Raw genomic sequence first — 20,793 nt, 5'->3', positions numbered from 1 at the left:
TAATAAAAAACTCTCGCCTCGCGCTTCGCACTGGGCTTGACATTCTGTCGAACATGGTGTCAGAAGTGAGATGTGTTGACCACTACTTTCCTCCTGAATGACACGTCAGCACACACTAGTGGCCCTTGTCCAGGAACCTTAAACTGACTTCAAGCTCTACAACCTCCACTATGGACTTATGCTCTTCAACTGCCGACGGACCTGACTCTCTCGTAACCTGATGGAACGTCCAAGCCAAACGCCAGCGAACGTGACTTCGTTAAGACTATGCCGCCTGACCCTTTCACGTTTTCGTCGCCGTCAGATTGGCCTGAATAAAAGAAGCGGTTCCTGCGCAACCGCGCTGCTTCGGGACCTTACGACCGTCCATTGCAGAGTCAAGTCGACATGCTAGTATATTTCATGGGCACCCGGTTAGAGGACGTTTTCAACACGTGCAAGCTGACGTTCGATAAGCAGAAAAACTTCGACGTGGTACTCAAGAGTGAAGACTACTTCGTTCCTCAAAGAATTGGCATCTTCAAGAGGGTTAAACCCAACACCAGAGTCCAGCTGGACGGTGAGTCCGTCAAAGGTTTTGCTACAACTCTCCATGCTCCAGCGGACACCTGCAACTTCGGAGAACTCCGCGAGGAACTGATCCGAGACAGACTAGTCGTGGGCCTCAAGAATTACAAGGTGTCGCAAACTCTTAAACTAGACACCGACCTCAATCTCTCAAAGGCAGTAACCGTAGCGCGTCATAACGAGACTGTTCAGCCACAACAGGCAGTACTCTGGCAAGGCGATCCCAAAGAAACTTTAGCCATGGCTGCCATACACGCGAGAAAGAACAAGTCTGCTCAACATGACTCTGACGCCAAGCCACCGACTAAGGCGAAGCATGAACTCACAAAAGGCTGCGGGAAGAAAAATCAAGCTTGCTCATGTGGCTCGTGCGGTAAAGAGCCGCACGCGCGATTTCTCTGCCCTGCAAAAAGTGGCGCGTGCCAGAAGTGTGGGAAGAAAAGTCACTATGTTACTGTTTGCCGGTCGGTGCAAATGCTGCAGACAATGAAAAAAGAGCCAATATTCCTTGGTTTGTTTGTTGAAACTACCTGGTCAGTCTGAGAGGTCGCTCCGCAACTAGATTCAAAAAGAGTGATTCTTCAAGATCGACACAGAGGCGGACGAGACTGTCATTCCAGAACAACAGTACCTTCAGTATTTCAAGCATATCACTCCAAACACAACAACGCATCGACTTCAGGGACCTGGTGGTAAAGCTCTTCATATTTCGGGAGTGGCCAGGCTCCATTTCAAGTTTAACGGCCGAGAAAGCGTCAAAGGCGTTTACATCCATCCGCTGCTCCGCACCGCACTTCTCGGCGAGCCAGCCATCAATCACTTGGGGCCGTTCAATTCCCTCAACCCTGTTTCGGTGTTGAATGTCGACAAAGACTTCCCTGAGGTCTTCCAAGGTCTTGGCAAGTAACAACAAGAGTGTGACATACTGCTTCGACCAGACGCAACAGCGCATGCTCTCACATCTCCTCGTCGGGTGCCTCTACCCCTGTATGAGAAGACAAAAAAGGAACTTCTACGGATGCCAGTGATCGGCGTCATCACCCCAAATAAAAGAGCCCCCCTTTTAGTGTGCCCCGATGGTGGTGGTACCCAAACCGTCAGGAAGAGTGCGGATCTGTTTAGACTGCATAGAGCTGAACAAGTTAGTCCTACGCGAATGGCATTCAATTCAGGTGGTGGAACACACCCTTGGGGCGCTGCAAGGATCCACCTGTTTCTCAAAGACGGAAGCCACATCAGGATTTAGAGATTCTTTTAAGCGAGACAAGTAAAGTAGTGACCACTTTCACCACACCCTTCGGTCGATTTTGCTTTATTCACCTACCATTCGGGATCTGCTCTGCCCCGGAACACTTCCAACGGTGCATGATTCTTCACGGTCTTGATGGTGTTGATTGCCACATAGAATATATATTTGTCTAAAAACCGTCAAAAGAACAGCACGAGCGAGGACTCCGCGCTACTCTCGAGCGAGTTCGAGACACAAGCGTAACTCTGAACAGAGACAAATGCCAGTTTTACGTCACGAAGATAGAGTACTTGGGACATATCATCAAGAACAACTACGTTCGAACTGACGAGAACAAGAAAAGCAGTCACTTAGATGCTGAGGCAAACCTCCAAGACTGAACTCCGACGATTGATGGGCATGGCCACCTACTTAGGTAGTTTTGTACCTGACATGGCAGAGTTGCTACAACCATTGTTAAGCCTGTTGTCATCGAAACAAGAGATCGCCTGGGAGTTTGCACAGGAGCAAGCATTCTCAAATTTGAAAAGACTACTCTCATCAGATCCAGTCCTCGCGATGTACTCCTCGAAGAGACCAACGAAAGTCACAGCGGATGCCTCCTCCTATGGCCTCGACCCTCTCCTACGCTAGCTGGAATACGCCGGTTGCTACGATGTCATTGCCTATGCTTTCCGAGTGCTGACCGAGACTGAGCGCCGCTACGCAAAGATAAAAGGGAAGGCCTTGCTCTCGTCTGAGCCTGCGAGTAGAAGTCCCATGACTACATCTGAGAAACAAAGTTTTGCCTTAAAAAAAATACAAACCTCTTGTCTCGCTGTTTGGGTCGACAGCGATAGAAGCCCTGACACTTCGACTGCAGGGGATGCACATACGCATCCACATTTTATATGAAATCACGTACATTCTAGGCACAGACATCACCATAGCTGACGTGTTGTCAAGATCTCTGCTTCAAAAGAAGATTGAGAACAACGAGCTGGAGAAAGAAATCGAAGGCTACATAAACCAGCTGTTTTCAACGCCGCCTGTTTCACCTCGTTCGCTGCAAGAGCTGAAAAGGGAACAAGAAGAAGAGGAGTTCCGCCGCCACTCCGCTTTTTCACACAAAAAAGGCTGGCCAAGTCGTAGTGATTTTCATAATTGCCTAAAGGAGTTCTGGCCGCATAAAGACCATGTGACTCAAGTCAAAAACGCTCTAGTGCATGCACCAGAACCATCATCCCATCACGTTCTAGGATACGACCCTTTGCATTCTGCACGAAGACCATTTTGGCATAGTTAGATGCCGCGCGAGGACAAGAAACGCAGTTGGCAGCCAACAATCTACGCTGACAATGAGAACTTGATGAAATCATGTCGGACTTGTCTCTAACACAAAAAAACAGGAACGTGCCGCGGAAGCACACGGAGTTTTCAGAAAGACCGGGGAAAAAGGTCCCCTATTGAAAATCGCTCTGAGGGGACTTCAGGATTTTTTTAGAGGGTGTGAAGGGGACTTCAGGAATTCTTGTGATGTTTGAAGGGGGCGCCGATATTTCTGGTGGGTTTGTTGGCCACGTCAGAGGCTCTCCTGAAATGACTAAAGTGCCCTTTACTATGTCTTGAAATGTCTGAAAGCCTGCCAAGAACTTTTCTAATGGGGTCGGGAAAGCCTTCAAGCTGCTTGAGATGTCTGTGGGGCCACGGCCTAGGCGGAGAAAACACATTTCGTAGAATTCGAACATAGCTACGTATTGTTCGCAAAGGGGAAAACTATTTGGAGAATATCGATCGTATGTGTGTACGGTCAGTTTTTTAATACTGCTCTTCTATCAAACCCGTCTGTCACAGGCCGGGTCTTCGGTCGCCAAGGGGGCTATAAGTTCGATCACCCCATGTGGAGAATTAACGATACGCGGGCCGAGTGTTGTTGGCCGAGCGGCGTTTTAAGGCGAACAAGCTTTACTTGTTGCACTAATAATAATAAAAAAGGGCAAGCCGAGAGAAGCGCGTTTCCCAAGAACAGGGACGCAGGGGAGATTGCGATGGCGAAGCGGCAGCGACTCGTCCCAGGAACCGGTTCCCCCACGGGGGTCGGTCCCCAAAAATAAAAAAAATAAAAGAACCATTCTGCTTTTCAGAGTAAGAAGTCCTCACTTTTTCGCCATCAAAAACACGAACAGGCAACTCAAATCCCCCCTCTTTTACAACGCCTACACACACACACACACACACTGCATGCGCTTCTCTCCGCCCGGCAAGGGGGGAGGGTGCAGAAGTGCCAGGGCCGGACCAGTTGGTCGTGGGCTGCACAACACGCTTCTCCAGTGGTCGGTGGGAGAGAGTGGTGTGAGGAAGCCGAGGAAGTCAGGAGGCCATTTTCTTTCCACTCGTGGGCGGTTTGATTCTCACCGCCGTGGAGATCTGGAACGGACCGGTATGCTCCATCCAGAAAGGTAAGCACGGCTTTGAGGGCTCGATCCTTGGTCTGTTTTGACCCGTGCCGTTTCTTCCTTGGTTCCGCAGGTGAACCCCAGTTCGGCGTTGGCCGCCTTAGGCACCGCTCGAGTGCCATCGTGTTCAGCGCATTCAAGGAGATGGTGGCCGGTGTCGGCCTACTCGCAGCAAGCCTGGCAGTCGGGATCAGCGCCCCACCGCATGTAGTGCCAGCGCATCGGGATCATGGCACTGTGGGTCCTGAGACCGTGGATGACGGCAGCTGTCCCGCCTTGTTCCTTGCGCCTCTTCGTCCGACCGGCTCCAGAAGCATCCAGCGAGCGAAAAATACGCCGAAGACGCCGCCCGACGGCATCATGAACGAAACCGTGACTGTGCTCAGGATTTCTCAACACTGACGGGATCTGCTTGCAAGTTAGTGGTTTTCGCTAAACGTGCTTACTGAGACTGTGTATAGGTACTGAGGTGCACCTGCTCGGTTTTATTAGCTGAACTACCGTACATCAGGAATTTATCCAACGGCATTGTGAGTACTTTGAAAGATATTTTTCGTTGTGATAAAGAAGTCAGTTGTTCCTATTCGATATGACCTCTTTCGTCTACAGCTGCTTGCGTCCGGGTTTGAACAAGCGTTGGTTTTTATCGTCTTTTTGAGTTTTAATATGCATGTAAAACTCAATGTCCGCAATTAATTTTCAATAACGTTTTGAACTGAACTTTTCTGTATGGTTCACAGTCATTTGGGCGTCTAAAGGGTTGACGGGCCGCTAAAGGCTCTGACGGGTTGAAGGGCTGTGGGGCTGGAGGGTTTTTCTGAGGGGTCTACCTGAAGGGTTTTTCTGTAGCGTATTTTTGAAGGGCTTTGAAGGCCTGTGAGGTCCCTGAATCATTCAAGGTTGATGGGCCCTTTAGAATTATTTTCACTAGGGTCGGCATGAACCTTTTCTTTGTGGTAGGGTCGTGGTGGCTGATTTTCATGGATCACTACTCGAGGTTTCCCGGGTTAGTAAATCTCACTGCCTTGACTGGCAATGCCCTCGTCAGGTACTTCAATTCCATCTTTGCAAGGCACGGAATACGGGATGTAGTCATCAGTGACAACGAACCACAGGTTTCCAAATGACCCGATTCCTTGTTCACAGCGTTTTTGCGAAAGAATATGGGTTTAGACATATAATTTCAAGTCCCTACTATACAGAGAGTAGCGGTCTAGCAGAAGCTCCGCAAAAATAATCAAGGGATAGTAAGGTACGTTGTTGGGCTAGTTGGTTCATCTTAGTAAAACATATGAAATAGCGCAATAGAAAGAGAAGGACAAGAAGTATACAGCGCCTGTCCTGTATACTTCTTGTCCTTGTCTTTCTGTTGCGCTATTTTATGTGTTTTACTAATCAAGGGATCTCTCGAAAAGTCGGGCGACCCATACCAGACCCTTCTTACCTACAGGGCCAGCCCCCTCGAGAACGGTTACTGACCTACAGAGTTACTAATGGGAAGAAGAATCAGAACAGCTCTTTCAACTTCTTGAAAGAGCCTACATCCTCGTATCCTAGACAATAAGAACCTAAGGGCTTACGAAGAAAAAAAAGTGAAAGCCGCTTACAACTCCCTGTAACGCCGAATTGGAGCGCAGCTCTTGAGGAGGAGGGAAGGGCGCTGGGGGGGGGGGGGGTTAGACTAACCAGGGGGGTCACGTGACCTTGGGGGGTCACGTGACCCCCAATGCCGATGATGTCATCACTGACGTCACTGATGACGTCATTAGTGACGTCACTGATGACTTCACCAGCGATGATGACGATGACGATGCGAATGTCGGTGACGTCATCAGTGACGTCGCTGACGACGTCATCAGTGATGATGACGATGCGGATGCCGGTGACGTCATCAGTGATGATGACGATGACGATGTGGATGCCGGTGACGTTACCGACATCCGAATCGTCATCGTCATCATCACTGATGACGTCATCAGTGACGTCACTGATGTCGTCATCATCACTGATGACGTCACCGGCATCCGCATCGTCATCGTCATCATCACTGATGACGTCACCGGCATCCACATCGTCATCGTCATCATCACTGATGACGTCATCGGCATCCACATCGTCATCGTCACTGATGACGTCATCATCATTGATGTCATCATCACTGATGACGTCACCGGCATCCACATCGTCATCGTCATCATCACTGATGACGTCACCGGCATCCGCATCGTCATCGTCATCACTGATGATGACATCAGTGATGATGACGATGACGATGTGGATGCCGGTGACGTCATCAGTGTCGATGACGTCATCGGGGGGTCACGCGACATCGGCGGGGGTCACGTGACCTCGGGGGGTCACGTGACCTCGAGGAGGGGATCACGTGACCTCAGGAGAGTCACGTGACCTCGAGGAGGGGGTCACGTGACCTCAAGGGAGTCACGTGACTTCGGGGGGTCACGTGACCTCGGGGGTCACGTGACTCCCCACGAAGTCACGTGACCCCGGTGGGGGGCTCGCGCGGTGCATTATGGGATATTTCCCATGATGCACCGCGCGGTTACGCCGACGGCGACGGCGACGGCGACGGCGACGGCGACGCCGACGCCGCTCAAGCCGGAAACGGGCCCCTAAGAGCTGCGCTCTAAAAAGCAAGAAGAAGTAGGAACACTGGTTTGATTCTCGCCATGGTGTGCGAAATCTTTCTGACTTAAACAGCGACACAGACGTCTGGCTTGTTGCCTTCGAAAAGTTCGGCACTGTCCACAGGTCAGCAGAGGAGCCGAGATCATACTGGGTGAACACTGGCGATACGTCCATTCGTCGCAACAAGACACGCTTAGTCCCGATGCCTTGAGCGACCGACGAAACCGCCCAACATCGTAGAAGTACAGTGGGGGTACCCCATTCCATTCCTGCATTTACGGACACGAGCCACACACACGCGCAAAGTCGAAGGTGCGTTGTTCAACCAAAACGTCACGCCACCTAAACCTTCCCTTGTTAGAGAAGGAAAGATATGAGATACAGACTCTTATATAGCGCTGTAGTCTTGTATATTTCTACAGCTCGTAGAAGAAGAGAATAAAAAGCTCTCGCCTCGCGCATCGCGCTTGCTAGACATTTTAATGAATTTGACGCAACACTTGCAGTGTTGCGCCAACACTACCTCCAGAAATACTCTGTTAGCTTGATTTTTGTAGCATCTAACTAAAAAGTTCGAGTGTTAGCCGCGCTGCCACTGCGAGCGAGAACCGCAAGCATGCCGCGCAGCTCGGTTCAAACCCAGGCGTCGGGTATCGTAGCACGTGGGGCTTTCCAATGCCTTCGGGCCCCCTTCAACCGGAGTCGTCTATTTCGACGCTATTCATTGACGTAGGGGCTGCCAAGTTGTGAGCGCCCAGCTCTAGCACGCGGATGTCCAGGGTTTGTTTCCTGGCGTCAGGTTTTCTGTTTTCATTTTTCGCTGCTGCGCTGAAACGCTCAAGATTGATCTATGAGTGTATTGTCTTATAAAAAAATATTTCAGAGCTCCAATTGTGCGAGAAAAGAGCCTTGGCTCTCTTATCATAGAAGTGTTGCAAGCTTTCATGTCTTCTCTATTTTAGATATGCCAATCATATTCATACCTAATAGCGTTGATGAATTGAGCTAGTTTGTAGTACATTTTGATGGGTAACAAACTGTGCAAGGACACGGACTTGTTTTCCGTCGTCTACTTTCCATGTCCCTGCGCTATTTGTTACCCGTCAAAACGATATTGATACTTTGAAAAATAAAAATTATACCTTTCGTTTGAATATAATTTGGATATAAAATGTTGAAAGATAAAAGTGTTCAGTATTAATTGTTTTACATTTTCGTAAGGGTGTCACAATTAAAGATATATATGGGTGATTTCATCTCAACTCAGGCATTAATATTGGGTCAAACTTTAATTTTTTTTTAAATACATCTATTGGGCGATTCCTATAATAAAAAAACACACGCAAACGGCAAGTTCGTCGGATTTTTCGTTCTCAAGTTATGGACCGTTGAAGCGGCCAAGGTGGAAACTGACGTTTTTCCAGCTAATCGGGGGTGTCATGTTTTACTCCATCCCTTTTCCTTAGTTTTTACGCTACATCAATATAAATTTTTGTGAACACTCTAGCTGAAAATAATGTTTCTGATAACGAGGATATTTCGGTTTCCACTTAGTAAATTTAAAGGCGTCCAAGGTAAAAGGAAAATCTTCGAACATGCCGTTTGCCGTTTTTATGTTTACAGTAGTGACGCAAAAATTTATTCTATCAAGGATTAGAAATCAGACTGTTTTGTTCCGCTCAATCTTAAATAAAAGAACGCACGTGCAATAAAGCCATACCAGCGGAAACGTGAATTGACAAAAATCGCTACTGGCTGGTTATATGCTACCTTGAGGTTTTTACACAGCCGTATAAATGCTAAAAATAACCCTTATTTTAACCTTAAGAGATGATAATGCGAAATATATTACGTTTTTGTGAACGTTGTCCAGCGATGAGTTAAACTTGGATTTCCACGTGACATTGTTGTGCCCACGTTCATACAGCAAGTAGCCAACTGTTACAACCGGAGCAACTGTCACGAAAAAAAAAGGAAGTTTTTGCTAAACACAAAAGGTAGCTTCTCACAATTTATAACCAAAAAAGTGGAATCGATGAGAAAACTAACTTTCTGTCTTAATAGCATTGTGTACAAAACGTAGACTCGTCTTTGAAAACAAACCCAACTCATAAACAGTCAACTTTCGTGCCTCTATAATGTAATTGGAAAAAGTAACATTTACAGAGCACATGTATTTTCAGAAAGCTAGAGATGAGTGGGAAAGTCTTTAAATATGTGTTGCATGGTAGTGCTCCGGATTTTGAAACAAGCGCTGCCTTTATGTTTTTCAGTATATGGCAGCATAACATATTTTGCTTCTAAGTTCATTACAGATTGAATCAACTGGCTCTTCTTGGTAAGTGCGATATTTGTTTTTGTAAAAGAAAAAAAGTATTATAGATTTGTCATTTCGCCTAGATATCGTCGACAACTGGGGAGCAGATCTCTTGCAGCTTTCCGGCATGCTAGCACTATTGCCATTTTAGCCTTTGCTGTATAGTAGGTTAAATTTTGCCTATTCCTTTCCAACTGGTAAAAAATAATCTACCTGCCAGCGGGATATTTTGAATCATATGAGTGATAAGTTGAGAGTTTCGAAGTTTTTGTATAAATTAGTTTTGTAAAACGCTGGTATTTTTAATTATTTTTAAGTGCGAATAGATAACATTTAATAAAATGGAAGAGCTGACATATTGTGCTTTTTTTCTAAAACTAGGGGAACGCTTATTCCAGGTTAAATGTTTGTCAAGTCCCTACTACAGGCAGACTCTAGCGTGAATAGTTATTGGTCATTTGTGTACTTTACGATATGTTCAATAAAGACCTATCATCGTGAAAACTATGGGCCGCGCATTACGTGCGTGTTCGCCGCGTTTAGCGAACACGACCTATTGAGCCCAAACAACGGCGGATGCAACCCGAGACACCGGGAGCGGAGAGCCGAGCGGCGAGCCACGGAAAAGCACAGGACGCCTGGAAGCCAAAGACTGGGTGCGGTCACTGACCAGGCAAGACGCTTTTCGCAACACCGACCGATTCTAATAAAAACCGTTAAATAAATATATCATTGAATTCTCTCAAATTAACCAGTACAAAACATTATGCATGGACTAAAAGTAAAATTCAATGAATCGTGCGTGCAGCTTGTTATATGTTTACCCAACAGCAAAATCATGCGTTTCTCCAAGGTAGCTTTATTTGTAATGGAGTACTTGTGTATAAGAGTGTAATCTCATATTTATGAGTAAATGCTCCGTTCATCTAATTCGCTTCGAAAGAACGATTCAATAGAATAAGTTGAAATTATGCAGTGTGCTTATTTATTCCACTTTCGGTGATTAGCATGCGGTATAAGATAACTAAAGTTTTATGATAAATTTAATATATGAAAACCTATCTTTTTTAATTCGGCTTTTGACGGAAGCCTTGTATTAAACATCTCAAGACGTTTTCCTCTAGGAATAATTAAAAAAGTCGTATAGTACTACTATGAAACACAGCCTTTTACAAAAATGCATCATCCGAACTTTCGGATTGTGCCCTGACTTACTAAGACTTTGTCACAAAACAAGCAAAATCATTATATGACTTTTTAGAGCGCAGCTCTTAGGCGCCCGTTTCCAGCTTGAGCGGCGTCGGCGTCGGCGTAAACGCGAGCCCCCCCCCCCCCCCCCCCCCCCCAAGGACCTCGGGAGGACATCGGGTTCCTTCTTCCTTCGGGACGACCTCGGGCACCTTCGGTGACCTTGGGGAAGGGGGTCACGTGACTCCCCCCGAGGTCACGTGGCCCCTTCACGAGGTCACGTGGCCCCCTCCCCGAGGTCACGTGACCCCCCCCCCCCCCCCGAGTTCACGTGACCCTCCTCCCCGAGGCACGTGACCCACCCCCTCGAGGTTCCGTGACCCCCCCTCCTCAGTACCCTTCCCTCTTCCTCCTCAAGAGCTGCGCTCTAATTCGGCGTCACTGGGAGTTGTAAATGGCTTTCACTTTTTTTTATTTACAGTCATGCATATCTTGTTTGTACTGAATTGTAAGAGGTAAAACTGCAAACCCAGAACAAGTGCTTGAAAAAAAAAACGTTGCTGGAAACTTAAATTTACCCTCTTTTCAAAGCCTGACGAAGAGATAATTAATTTTATTTTTTCAAAAAAAGGTGAAGATCATAAAAAAATTCTAAAGATAACTAACTCTTCAAATAGTTCCTACAAACCCATCTGAAATTGAGTAGCTATTCCAACGTGACTAAAAATATAAGTGTGCTTCTTCACATTGTATGGACGTAGTGGCGGATTCCCATGAGTAGAGACATTCGTAGTGGTAAATGCAGAAGCCCGACTACGAAGCTGAGAAGTGAGGTTGCAAGAGACGATTAGTGTTTCCTCCTCACCTCCCCTCTTTTCCCGCGAAAATCAGAGGCCAAGAATATTCCTCCAAATCGAGACTAGAGTAGAGGATTCTTAATAAAGTATCCTTTATTCGGTTCCGTGTCACTCATGTGGCGACAAGCGCAACCCCGCAGTAGCTATCACGCGAACCGCGACGACCGTCTCGGTCCACGAATTTATTCAGTAGAAAATATTTCTTTATTGAAGCTGTCTTCACGTTCGCTCGATGATGAAACATTATATATGAGATAAATGTACAGTGAATTACTCTCGTGTACTTGTATGTGTACCTTCAAAACAAAAGAACTTTGACTGTCGTGTTCAGGCATCGTAAGGTCGGGCCTGCTTTGGGGATCCGCAATACTGGTTTACGCTGTGAGAATATTTCCCTGTGCAGCACCTCCGTGAGCCTGGTGTGTTTCACGTGTATCATGCGGTTTTGATACACCGCCCCACGCCGGCACGATGGTAATCTAAAGGGTGATTCAAGGAGCGGCCAGGCTCTTTAAACCGACCGCAAAATTAGGTTTCGTAACATCTCGCACTACGACTTTGTGCAGCGTTGCCCACAGATGGTGCATTTTTATTTTTGTAAAATTTTCAAAGAGCGAACTTACGCGAGGAAAATGTAAACAAAGAAAAAGGCTTAGCTCCTATGGAAACGCAGTGAAGCCACCGGTCTGCAAACCATAGGGCGCCCTGTGGTTTGAAAACCGGTGGCTTCGCTGCTTTTCAATAGGAGCTAAGCCTTTTTCTTTTTTTACTTTTTCCTCGGGTAAGCTCGCTCCTTGCAAATTTTACAAAAAAAAAAGAATGCACCATCATTGCGCAACGCTGCACAAAGTCGTAGCGCGAGATAGGTTAAGCAACCGAATTTTGCGGTCGGTTTAAAGAGCCCGGCCGCTCCTTGAATTACCCAGTAGATCGAAAAGTGCAGGATTGGGAATTGAAGCCATGATTACTAACTGTCACATAGCTGATCGAATGTCTCCGTTACTTTGCGATGGATATAAATAGAAGTCAGATAGATGTAATTTTTTAGACAAGTCAAAAGCGTTTGAGTGCGTTTTACACGTCAAGCTTCTTTGAAAAAAACGAACACACCTTATGGCTGAGGTTCCTATATTTTCATAGATTAAGGATTACTAAAAATAATGGTTTCAGTTTTTATAATATGAAAGGACACGCCTTTTGGCCCATTGAAGTACTGGCCTTTGGATTATCGCAAAGTTCTGCTTTGGCGCCACTTTTGTATTTGCATTATAAAAACTATATATTCATGGAATCGGTTCAAATTACATATCTTGCAGACGATTCTAATATTTATTGCAAGATAACAAGCCAAGTTAACCAAATTCTACTAAACTTATATAAAAAACGTAGGCGATTGTTTTGAGAACTTCCTAATGACTCTGAATTCAGGCAGAACCGTTTCTCTGTCTCGCACGAACAAACTAATATTGAGTTTACGTAATGCTAATGGTGTAGACTAGCGCAGGCCCACTGTATATAAGTATCTTGGTTTTATATTAGATCAGACCTGAGCTGTAACGCACACGTTGAATATTTACGCAAATAAAGCCCTTGCAAATTCATTGTTCCTGAAAAAAACGTTGATATATTCCACTCATGAAATAAAACCTTTGCATGTACCACTCTAGTGCGTACATTGCTAGAATGGGTAAATATATTCTGGTTCCACTTACACGAAAGAATGTAAGTATTCTAGAAAACGTCCACTGAAAGGCAGCTAGATATGCTTGCTACAAATACAGCCGTTTTTACTTTCCAACAAAACCATCAAAATAATGGTTTATTGACCACTGCTGGTCGCTCAAAAACTGTGACAATTGAAATTAATGTTTCTCCTCTTAAACGACATATTTAATATTGATAAAAAAATTACGTTAAACTATAACAAACAAATTCAAATAGACATAAGCACAGAAACGCACTTGTTGAGTATTGAGTAAATAATAAGAGTTTTAAATATTGTAAACAACTTGCTCTTCGCGGGCTCAATATTTCGCGATTTAGCCCAAAGCGGAAGATTTGGGATAATTCACTTGTTCCAATTTTCGCGACGTGGTGTGATCTTAATATAGATTCAAATTTGTTTAAATTTTATCAAAATTGTTCGCAGGACATATTTTCGCGAATTGTAGGCTATATGTGGAATTTAGGAAAATTAGGTCCTCACGAAAACTAAGTCGTTTACGGTACCCATTTTGATCCCTTTAGCAAAGAATAGCATTCTATAAGATAACTTTTAACGTGAAACATTATTTGGCTCGTCAGTGGTGTCGCCAGATTCAACGAAGCTACAAAAATTTACCGCGAAGATTGACGCTGATTTTCTGGTGCTTGATCAACGCTAGTTGGCTGATTTCTGTGGGTAATGGAGGTTCTGGAATACAGCCAGTCTTTAAAACCCGACAAGCACCAGTATCTTCATCGCAGGATCTGCTATCAATTTTATATGCCTGGTGTTAAGTTATCTGACAAAGTGCGTCGTGAGTGTAGGCGCGGGGCTTGGTAACGTTTCGGAGAGATACTGTAACGTTTCACGTGTAACACGGTAGCCCAGCAGTTTGCTAAACAATTTATAGTTATACAACTGTTGAATGCTTATTGGTGCAGCTGAAGACAAACTACTTTGTCGATCAATGAATTGATATGTGATTTCTGTTTCACGAAAGACGCGATACTATGCTTTTCCTTTCTATTTATACCTGCCTTACATCATATATTTTATTTTCCCCAATATGCGAAAAAAAAGAAACAATATGTATTTGAAACATTTTCAAATATAATAATGTTTAATACATCCAAGTAATTCCTTGCAGATGAGGTTCATCTACACCCTAAAAATATGGTATATCCTTACTCCCCTTGTCACATATACGACACCCCGAAAATTCAGATCGACGTAAAGCGCAATGACGTCAAACTGACTGCCCAACTTTTGCGAGATGGTTGATGACGGTACGATATAACTTATTAAACAGCTGAAGTACGCATCAAAGTCTACAGAAAAAAATACTGATGCTTTGCAGTAGAGCCTTGAAAACCCCGACAACTTTTTTTGCAAACAGCCACACTTATATTATCTATTATATTAACTAGTACAACTCGCTGTCAAGCTGCTCATGAACTTTAGTAGCGTCGGTTCAACATCAGTGCGCTGTACGTCCAGCCGAAGCTTTGTGGTGTCGTATATGTGACAGAGGGTTTAAGAATATATTTGTTTTCTTTTTAGAGTGTAGGCATTAACTTAGCGCCTTCTTCTGTCCTAGCGGGCTGCGCCTCGAGCTGGACCATCATTTCGTTCACCTCATCCTACATCCAGTCTCCTCTTTTCATTCTTGGCAGTCTTCCAGAATACTATAACAGGTTCGTTTTAAGACTACCGACTGCATGGGGCCATCTGCCTGCCGGTGACTTCGAGCTGTCTCATAGATCCCTTCAAATGTCTTGCCACTAGACCATCTCAGGTCATCACCATCGGTATCTTAATTACTTTGCACCCAGGAAGTAATTTTTCAGTAGTCGTATTACCAGGAATTTTTCAGTACATTACCAGGAAGTAATTTTTCAGTAGGTCGTATTTCTGTGATTTTGGCGACTCGGTCTTGGCCAGGATGCTTTCGTTGGTGGTGCCAACCTCAACCTGTGGGATATCCTTCGTTTTCCGGTCATATATCACCAGGTCATGCTTGTATTTAAGAAACAGTTCCGTCACGATCTCTACGTATGATTTGAGCTTTACCCTATCATTCAACATTATCTTTTCAACTTTGTAATTCTTAAGCTTACTTCTTTGGTTCAATCCATACTCTTCTTTGGTGTAACGAATGTGAATTCATCTGACGCCTTCATCATAGCGTTTCTTGTAGTACAGGTCAAGCATTCCACCACAATGTGTCGCCAGGTTCTCCACCGAGCTTGACATTCTTAGGTCGTAAATGGTGGGCACCACACTTCTGTTGTGGTCGTATTTATCTTTGGCTCAGGTATCATTATTGGTGGCGCTCTCTACATTATTGAAAAGAGTGCCGTGCATCACCTTCTACTCGATTCGCCTCATTCAACTTTTTTCCTGTTTTCGCCGGATGTTTTTCTCAGTCAAGTTGGTCTCTTCAACTTGTTACTTTTCCTTCAGATACTCACATATTCGCTCGAGCTGGATATATTACTGTTTTTTCTGTTCCCTCAGCGGTCTTGTCTTCGAATTATTTCGAGAGATTTTAACATTTTCTAGATTATTAGCTCAGCTTTCTCCTCCACACAAGCGAGTCCTCTTCCCAGTTTGTGGCGCATCAGGTATAGCCGCTCACTATTCGCCGCATTCCTCGTTACCTTGTACTCACTCCGGATCTTCATCACCTCCTTGTCAATCGTTTTGTAATCTTTTGGCTTGAAGTGCAGGATACCTATATACTATATATATAGGGATTGAGTGTCGAGGGGGCAAATTCGTTGATTCCTCTTAATAGGTTAGCAGCATGTAGCTTTTTCTTGCAAAGCATTCTCGTTTTTTTTTCGGTGGCCTTGTTGATAACAATGCCCTTGTTGTCATCTTTCTGCACATTTCGAGAATATTTCAGGATGCTTAGATACTTGTAACCTCTTTGATTGTCCACCATCCCTCCGAAGACTCCACTGTTCCCGACGTTACTCGTCGACTTCTGCTGACTCACCTTTAGTCCCACCTGACAGAGCGTTTTTTTCGGTTAGGCCACACAGCCTTGTCAGCGTCTCTTTTGTGTCAGCCAGTAATTTGATGTCATTGAAGAACAGCAAATGGTTGCATTCAATGTTGCCCACTTGCAATTGTTCGAGGTTATGATTACGTTGACGGCTCTAGGGCTCCAACGCGAGAACAAACAGCAACGGCGAGAGACTATCACCCTGGGGGAGTCATTTGTTGATTTTATCCTGGCGAATCTCACTCTGACGACAAACAAGCTAGTGCGTTGGAAGGCCAGCGTCCGCATGACGAACCTGATGATGTTCTCCGACATGCTCAAGTTCGTCTGTACGGCCACCAGCTAGTCGTGTTGAACGCTCCCATACGCTTTATGGATATCAATCCAGGATGTAAAGGATGGTTGTGTTTTTGATTGAGCACTTTGTTGAGATGCACTTGCTGCTTGGCACCTTGGGACCCTCGTCGAGGACCCATCTGGTCGTCCGAGATCACCTCCTTAACACCGCACTGGTCAGTCACCAGGGCTGTGACAACCCTTGCTCAGCAGCTTGTAGACGCTCGGGAGAGAAGTTATGGGACGTAGCTCTTTGCCCTGGCTTGCTCGTTTAGTCTTCGCGATAAGGTACGTCGCGCCCACGTACAGTCACACGTTAATCTGTTTGGGATCATCAACTGCTTTGACTAGAAGGACGTTAAGACGAAAGTGGAGTGCAGTCAGCATTATTTAAAACAATAAGCTGAATACGTCGTCCCGCCCTGGTGTCTTCTAGTGTGGCTGGAACTTGATCTTCTCCTCGATGACTCTCCTGACTTTTTCCTCTTCAGTTTCGGTCTGCAGCTCCACTGGGTCCAATAGGTCAATTAATTCCTGGTGCTCCCCTTCTCGTCATCGGTTACCTAAATTCATCACCAGAAAGTAATCACCTCATCAACTTCGAAGTTCTCGTCAATTTCTTTCTGGTCTTGGTCAAGTTTCCTGTAGAGGGCGAACCGATTGAACTCGAACAGCTTGTTCGTTCTCCAGTGCTCAGCCCGGTTTGCCGAAATGACCAGTTTGTTTTTCTTAAAGACCGCCCGTTTCTCTCCGATCTAGTCTTCAAGATTCTTAAACTGGTACTCGTTCTTCGAGTGGTACTGGTTAGCTTTGCAAATTTGTTTTAGTGCTCTCGAGGGAGGCTCGTTGTGTTTGTGACTGGTGACGATTTGCAGGTGTTGACTAAGCTTCTCGATATCTTTTTAATGGCCTCCTTCCAGTTCACCTCTTTCGTTGGCTTCTTAGTCACCTCCTCATATGTCAGCTGGCAAGCGTAGATCAAGCCATTCAGCTCTACTGGAGTATTTGCATTCTTTTCCAGCCCCTCTCGCTCGATCACCATATTAAGTATCTCGATGACCTGATAGTTTACTTCCTTACTGTACACCTTTCTATTTCCTCTTCGGTCAGTTTGGCGATTAAGGGCCAGCTCGATCTTAATGGCCAGCAGATTCCTTACATTGGTGTACAGTTGGCTGTTTGTTATGGTCGCTGGTAATGGCCGTTCTGTCTCTTCGGCTACCCGACCATTGCCCGGTTGAGTAGGCTGTCATCGATGTTTCTCCCTGGTATACTCGTTTTTCTTCGGTGTCGACGATACACTCTGGTTATGCGTCCAACTATACTCCATTGTCATTTTTGTCCACCAACCGTTAAGCATCCATTCATGTTGTCCTTCGCTTGATTACCAGCGCGAACCATATTTCTGGTGTTGTCACCTCTCTGTCGGCTGGCCTCATGATCGCCACAAGAACCACTTCTTTGTCACCGGACTCCTTATCATCGCCGCTCAGGTGAGTTGGTGGTTCACTTGGTAGATGGTCATCGCCAGTTGGGTTGGCGCTGTTGTTATCGTCGGTACTGGCTGCAGAGTTTGGCGCCGAATGCGTCGATGGCCGTTGCACTCGCGAGACGTCGTTGATTTCGGAGGGGTTTTCTGTTTCGACACTCAGAGATTTGTTATCTCTGAGTGTCGTGTTGTTGCCGTGAACTGGCTTTTTGATGATAAACACGAGAAAACCAGTGTCACGGCACTCAAAACTTGTAAACACAGCCGCCATGCATGCCTCCTTCATCTTCGACAACATTTTTAACTAAATTAATTATTAAATACGGTCCTTGGTATCTGCAGCGCGTGATTTCGCTCCTCGTGCTCCAAGGTTCGATGCTCTAACACACTGGGCGCGTTCAGTAGCGGCTATCTCATCTCCTAACGGGTAACTCAATTCAGAGTTCTTTGAGAGTCAACTCAATGGCAACAACGCGTGCCTCTTCAGCTGCTCCTACACAGTTACCGCTTCCTCCCCTGTGCCAGATGGTCTTCGAATAAAATTGAAGCTGCCGACGCCAAGCACGGTCGCTTTTATTTGACGCCGATATTGAAAAAGTCTCGACAAGGTCGTTAGAAAAATTGAGTGAGTGTAGACAACTGCGCTGCTGTTCGCAATGATCCAATGCGTCTGAGACATACGCAGGGCGGTACAAAGGCTGATACTGTTATGCAAAGCCTACAAAACGTCGTCAAAAGACGCAAAATATATGGCTGGGGGTATCTACTTCCACGGTTACCATACCTTTCCACGGTTATATCTCTGTTCTGCACTTCTTTATGAACCTCCTTGAAAATATATGCATATACCTACGGGAAGTCGGCCGCGCTTGGCGATCAAGGTCTTCTCGGCCGAAGTGAGCGTCAGCCGATGTCTTATATTCGAATGGGCACTCCTATTTAGCTGCGCTACCCAAACATTAATCAGAATCACGTTCTGCGCGCCTGTCAAACTGCTCACCGAAACTATATACATACCTTGCCTTGCTCTGTTCAGCTCAGATAGGACTATTGTCAATAATCACCAAGTTTCCATTCAATGGCGATCAAAGCACAGCGTCAAATGAAGTGATTACAGGGTTAATTAGCATATCTAAAACAATATAAATACGCTCCAAGACATTTTTCGAAAAATGCCTGAGGTGGCAACGAAATCCAAAGAGGTTATTCGTCTTATCTTGCAAGCAGCAATCTGAAGACTCACGCCACAACCGACGTAAGCTCCCCCGCCAGTTTTTTTCTTTCATCACCCGGCCCTGGGGGATCATTAAATAAATAATAAATAAATAAATACGGAAATACATAATACTTTGCTTTCTTGGCTCCCCGTGCACCGTCTCTAGACTTGGTGCACTGGAGCTTGACTCTGAGAACTCGGAGGAGCATATACTGAAAGTCGTTATTTGGCATCAAGCGTAAAGAGTGAAGGTTTCTCGACTCTCGGAGTTGCTACTGAACGTGTCCACTCGAACATTCATCTCTCCCCGCTGCCTCCCTAAACAAAAAGTAGGTATGTATATGTGGCGGTACAAACACTGCGAAGACATTTCGTCCAGGAAGCCGTGACGGCTGACCTTGGCATTTATACGGTCAGTTATTGCCGAGATGCTCAACTCTGGCCATAGAATTTAAGTTTGACTATCTTGATTACTGCTGGCTTTTTCAGACGCTAAATTTCTAGACAAAAACCTTATTTAGACCCGAAGAATTGCGCTTCATGGGTAGGGATTTTTATTTTGAGTACTGCACTGTACATGTACAGTACGGTAAGGCAAGAAGTGCCTTTGGTGGAAATTCCTGCCCTCTATTTGGCCCCACTGGAGGGAAGTATATTTCAGAGAAGATTTAACACCACCTGAGACATAAATCCCTACTGTGCAAATATACTCATCTAGGTCACTTTTTATTCGATATTTGTTTTTGAATTTTCTGTGCTAGTTTTTGTGTGCTTCAATGCATGCACAATGTGACCTCCAAAACTCTAAAGCTGTAATTGAAGTGAGAGTATAAAATTCCCGGGTTAAAATACCGGCCGGTATTTGGCTAACAAACTTAGCTGCTTCAGTTAAACGTTTGCTTCTTTTCTAAAGCTTTATAAAGTTGCTTTTTGTTTGCGGGATTTGTTAAATTTGTGCGCCGCAATACAACACAACAGGTTGAGCTAAAATTTTCCGAAAAGGTGTTAGAGTTAGAAACTTCACTGTTTGATTTACAACGAGGCCTTATTCCTCATGAGTGAACCCACTGCTCGGATCTATTAAAATAGCCTTTTTTAAATGACCCAACAATCAAAGTGGAAGTTGCGAGTGTAGTTCCAGGCGCTGCACGAAATTTCGTTTGCAGCAGCAACTGTCTTAAATCAAAAGCCTAACATAAATAGCATCTTGCACTCGCGTTCGTAGACGCCTTTTTTTTTTTTTGGTTATTTACTTCGAATCTCCTATACAGAAAAGGCGAGCGCGTGCGCCGCGTGTACGTACATTCCCAGCATTCTCCCTGATTCTTGGGTAATTGAGCAATAGGTCTTTTGATGCAATTACGTACCTTTTTTTTTAGTCTTCTTGAGTTCAGTAGACGTACAAAAGATAAATGATGCTAAAAGCAGCACGGCGATAACAGCCTTCATTTTCTAACTCTTAGATTCGCGGGAAGACTGGAAATATCTCATAATCCCCGGGCAGCTTTTTAAATCATTGTAAACCGGAAGGCGGCAACTGTTTTTACATGTGATCTCTGGCGTCATCCTCACAACTTGTAAGCTAATACAATAAAAAAACAAAGCGTTATATCGAAAATAATTTTTCCAGAAGTTTCATGAATGAATGCATGTTATGACGTAGGTATAAAAATGGTTGAATGAACTCTGATGCATGAACTTTTTTTTTCCTTTTTGTCAACAAGTGGATGTATGGGCGGCAATGAACGCTCCTGGAACTTTAATGGCAACATATGGAA

At 45.1% G+C, this 20,793-nt stretch overlaps 1 pseudogene; it reads right to left on the bottom strand.

The window, feature by feature from the left end:
* The window catches only part of LOC120848711, a 38,103-nt pseudogene extending 17,639 nt beyond the window's left edge, over window positions 1-20,464 (bottom strand).
* Between the last annotated feature and the right edge of the window lie 329 nt (window positions 20,465-20,793).

Source organism: Ixodes scapularis, unplaced genomic scaffold, assembly GCF_016920785.2.
Source record: "Ixodes scapularis isolate PalLabHiFi unplaced genomic scaffold, ASM1692078v2 PGA_scaffold4__175_contigs__length_147842914, whole genome shotgun sequence".
Lineage (NCBI taxonomy): Eukaryota > Metazoa > Arthropoda > Arachnida > Ixodida > Ixodidae > Ixodes > Ixodes scapularis.
Note: the sequence above shows the minus strand (reverse complement) of the source record. Positions and strands in the feature narration are given on the sequence as shown.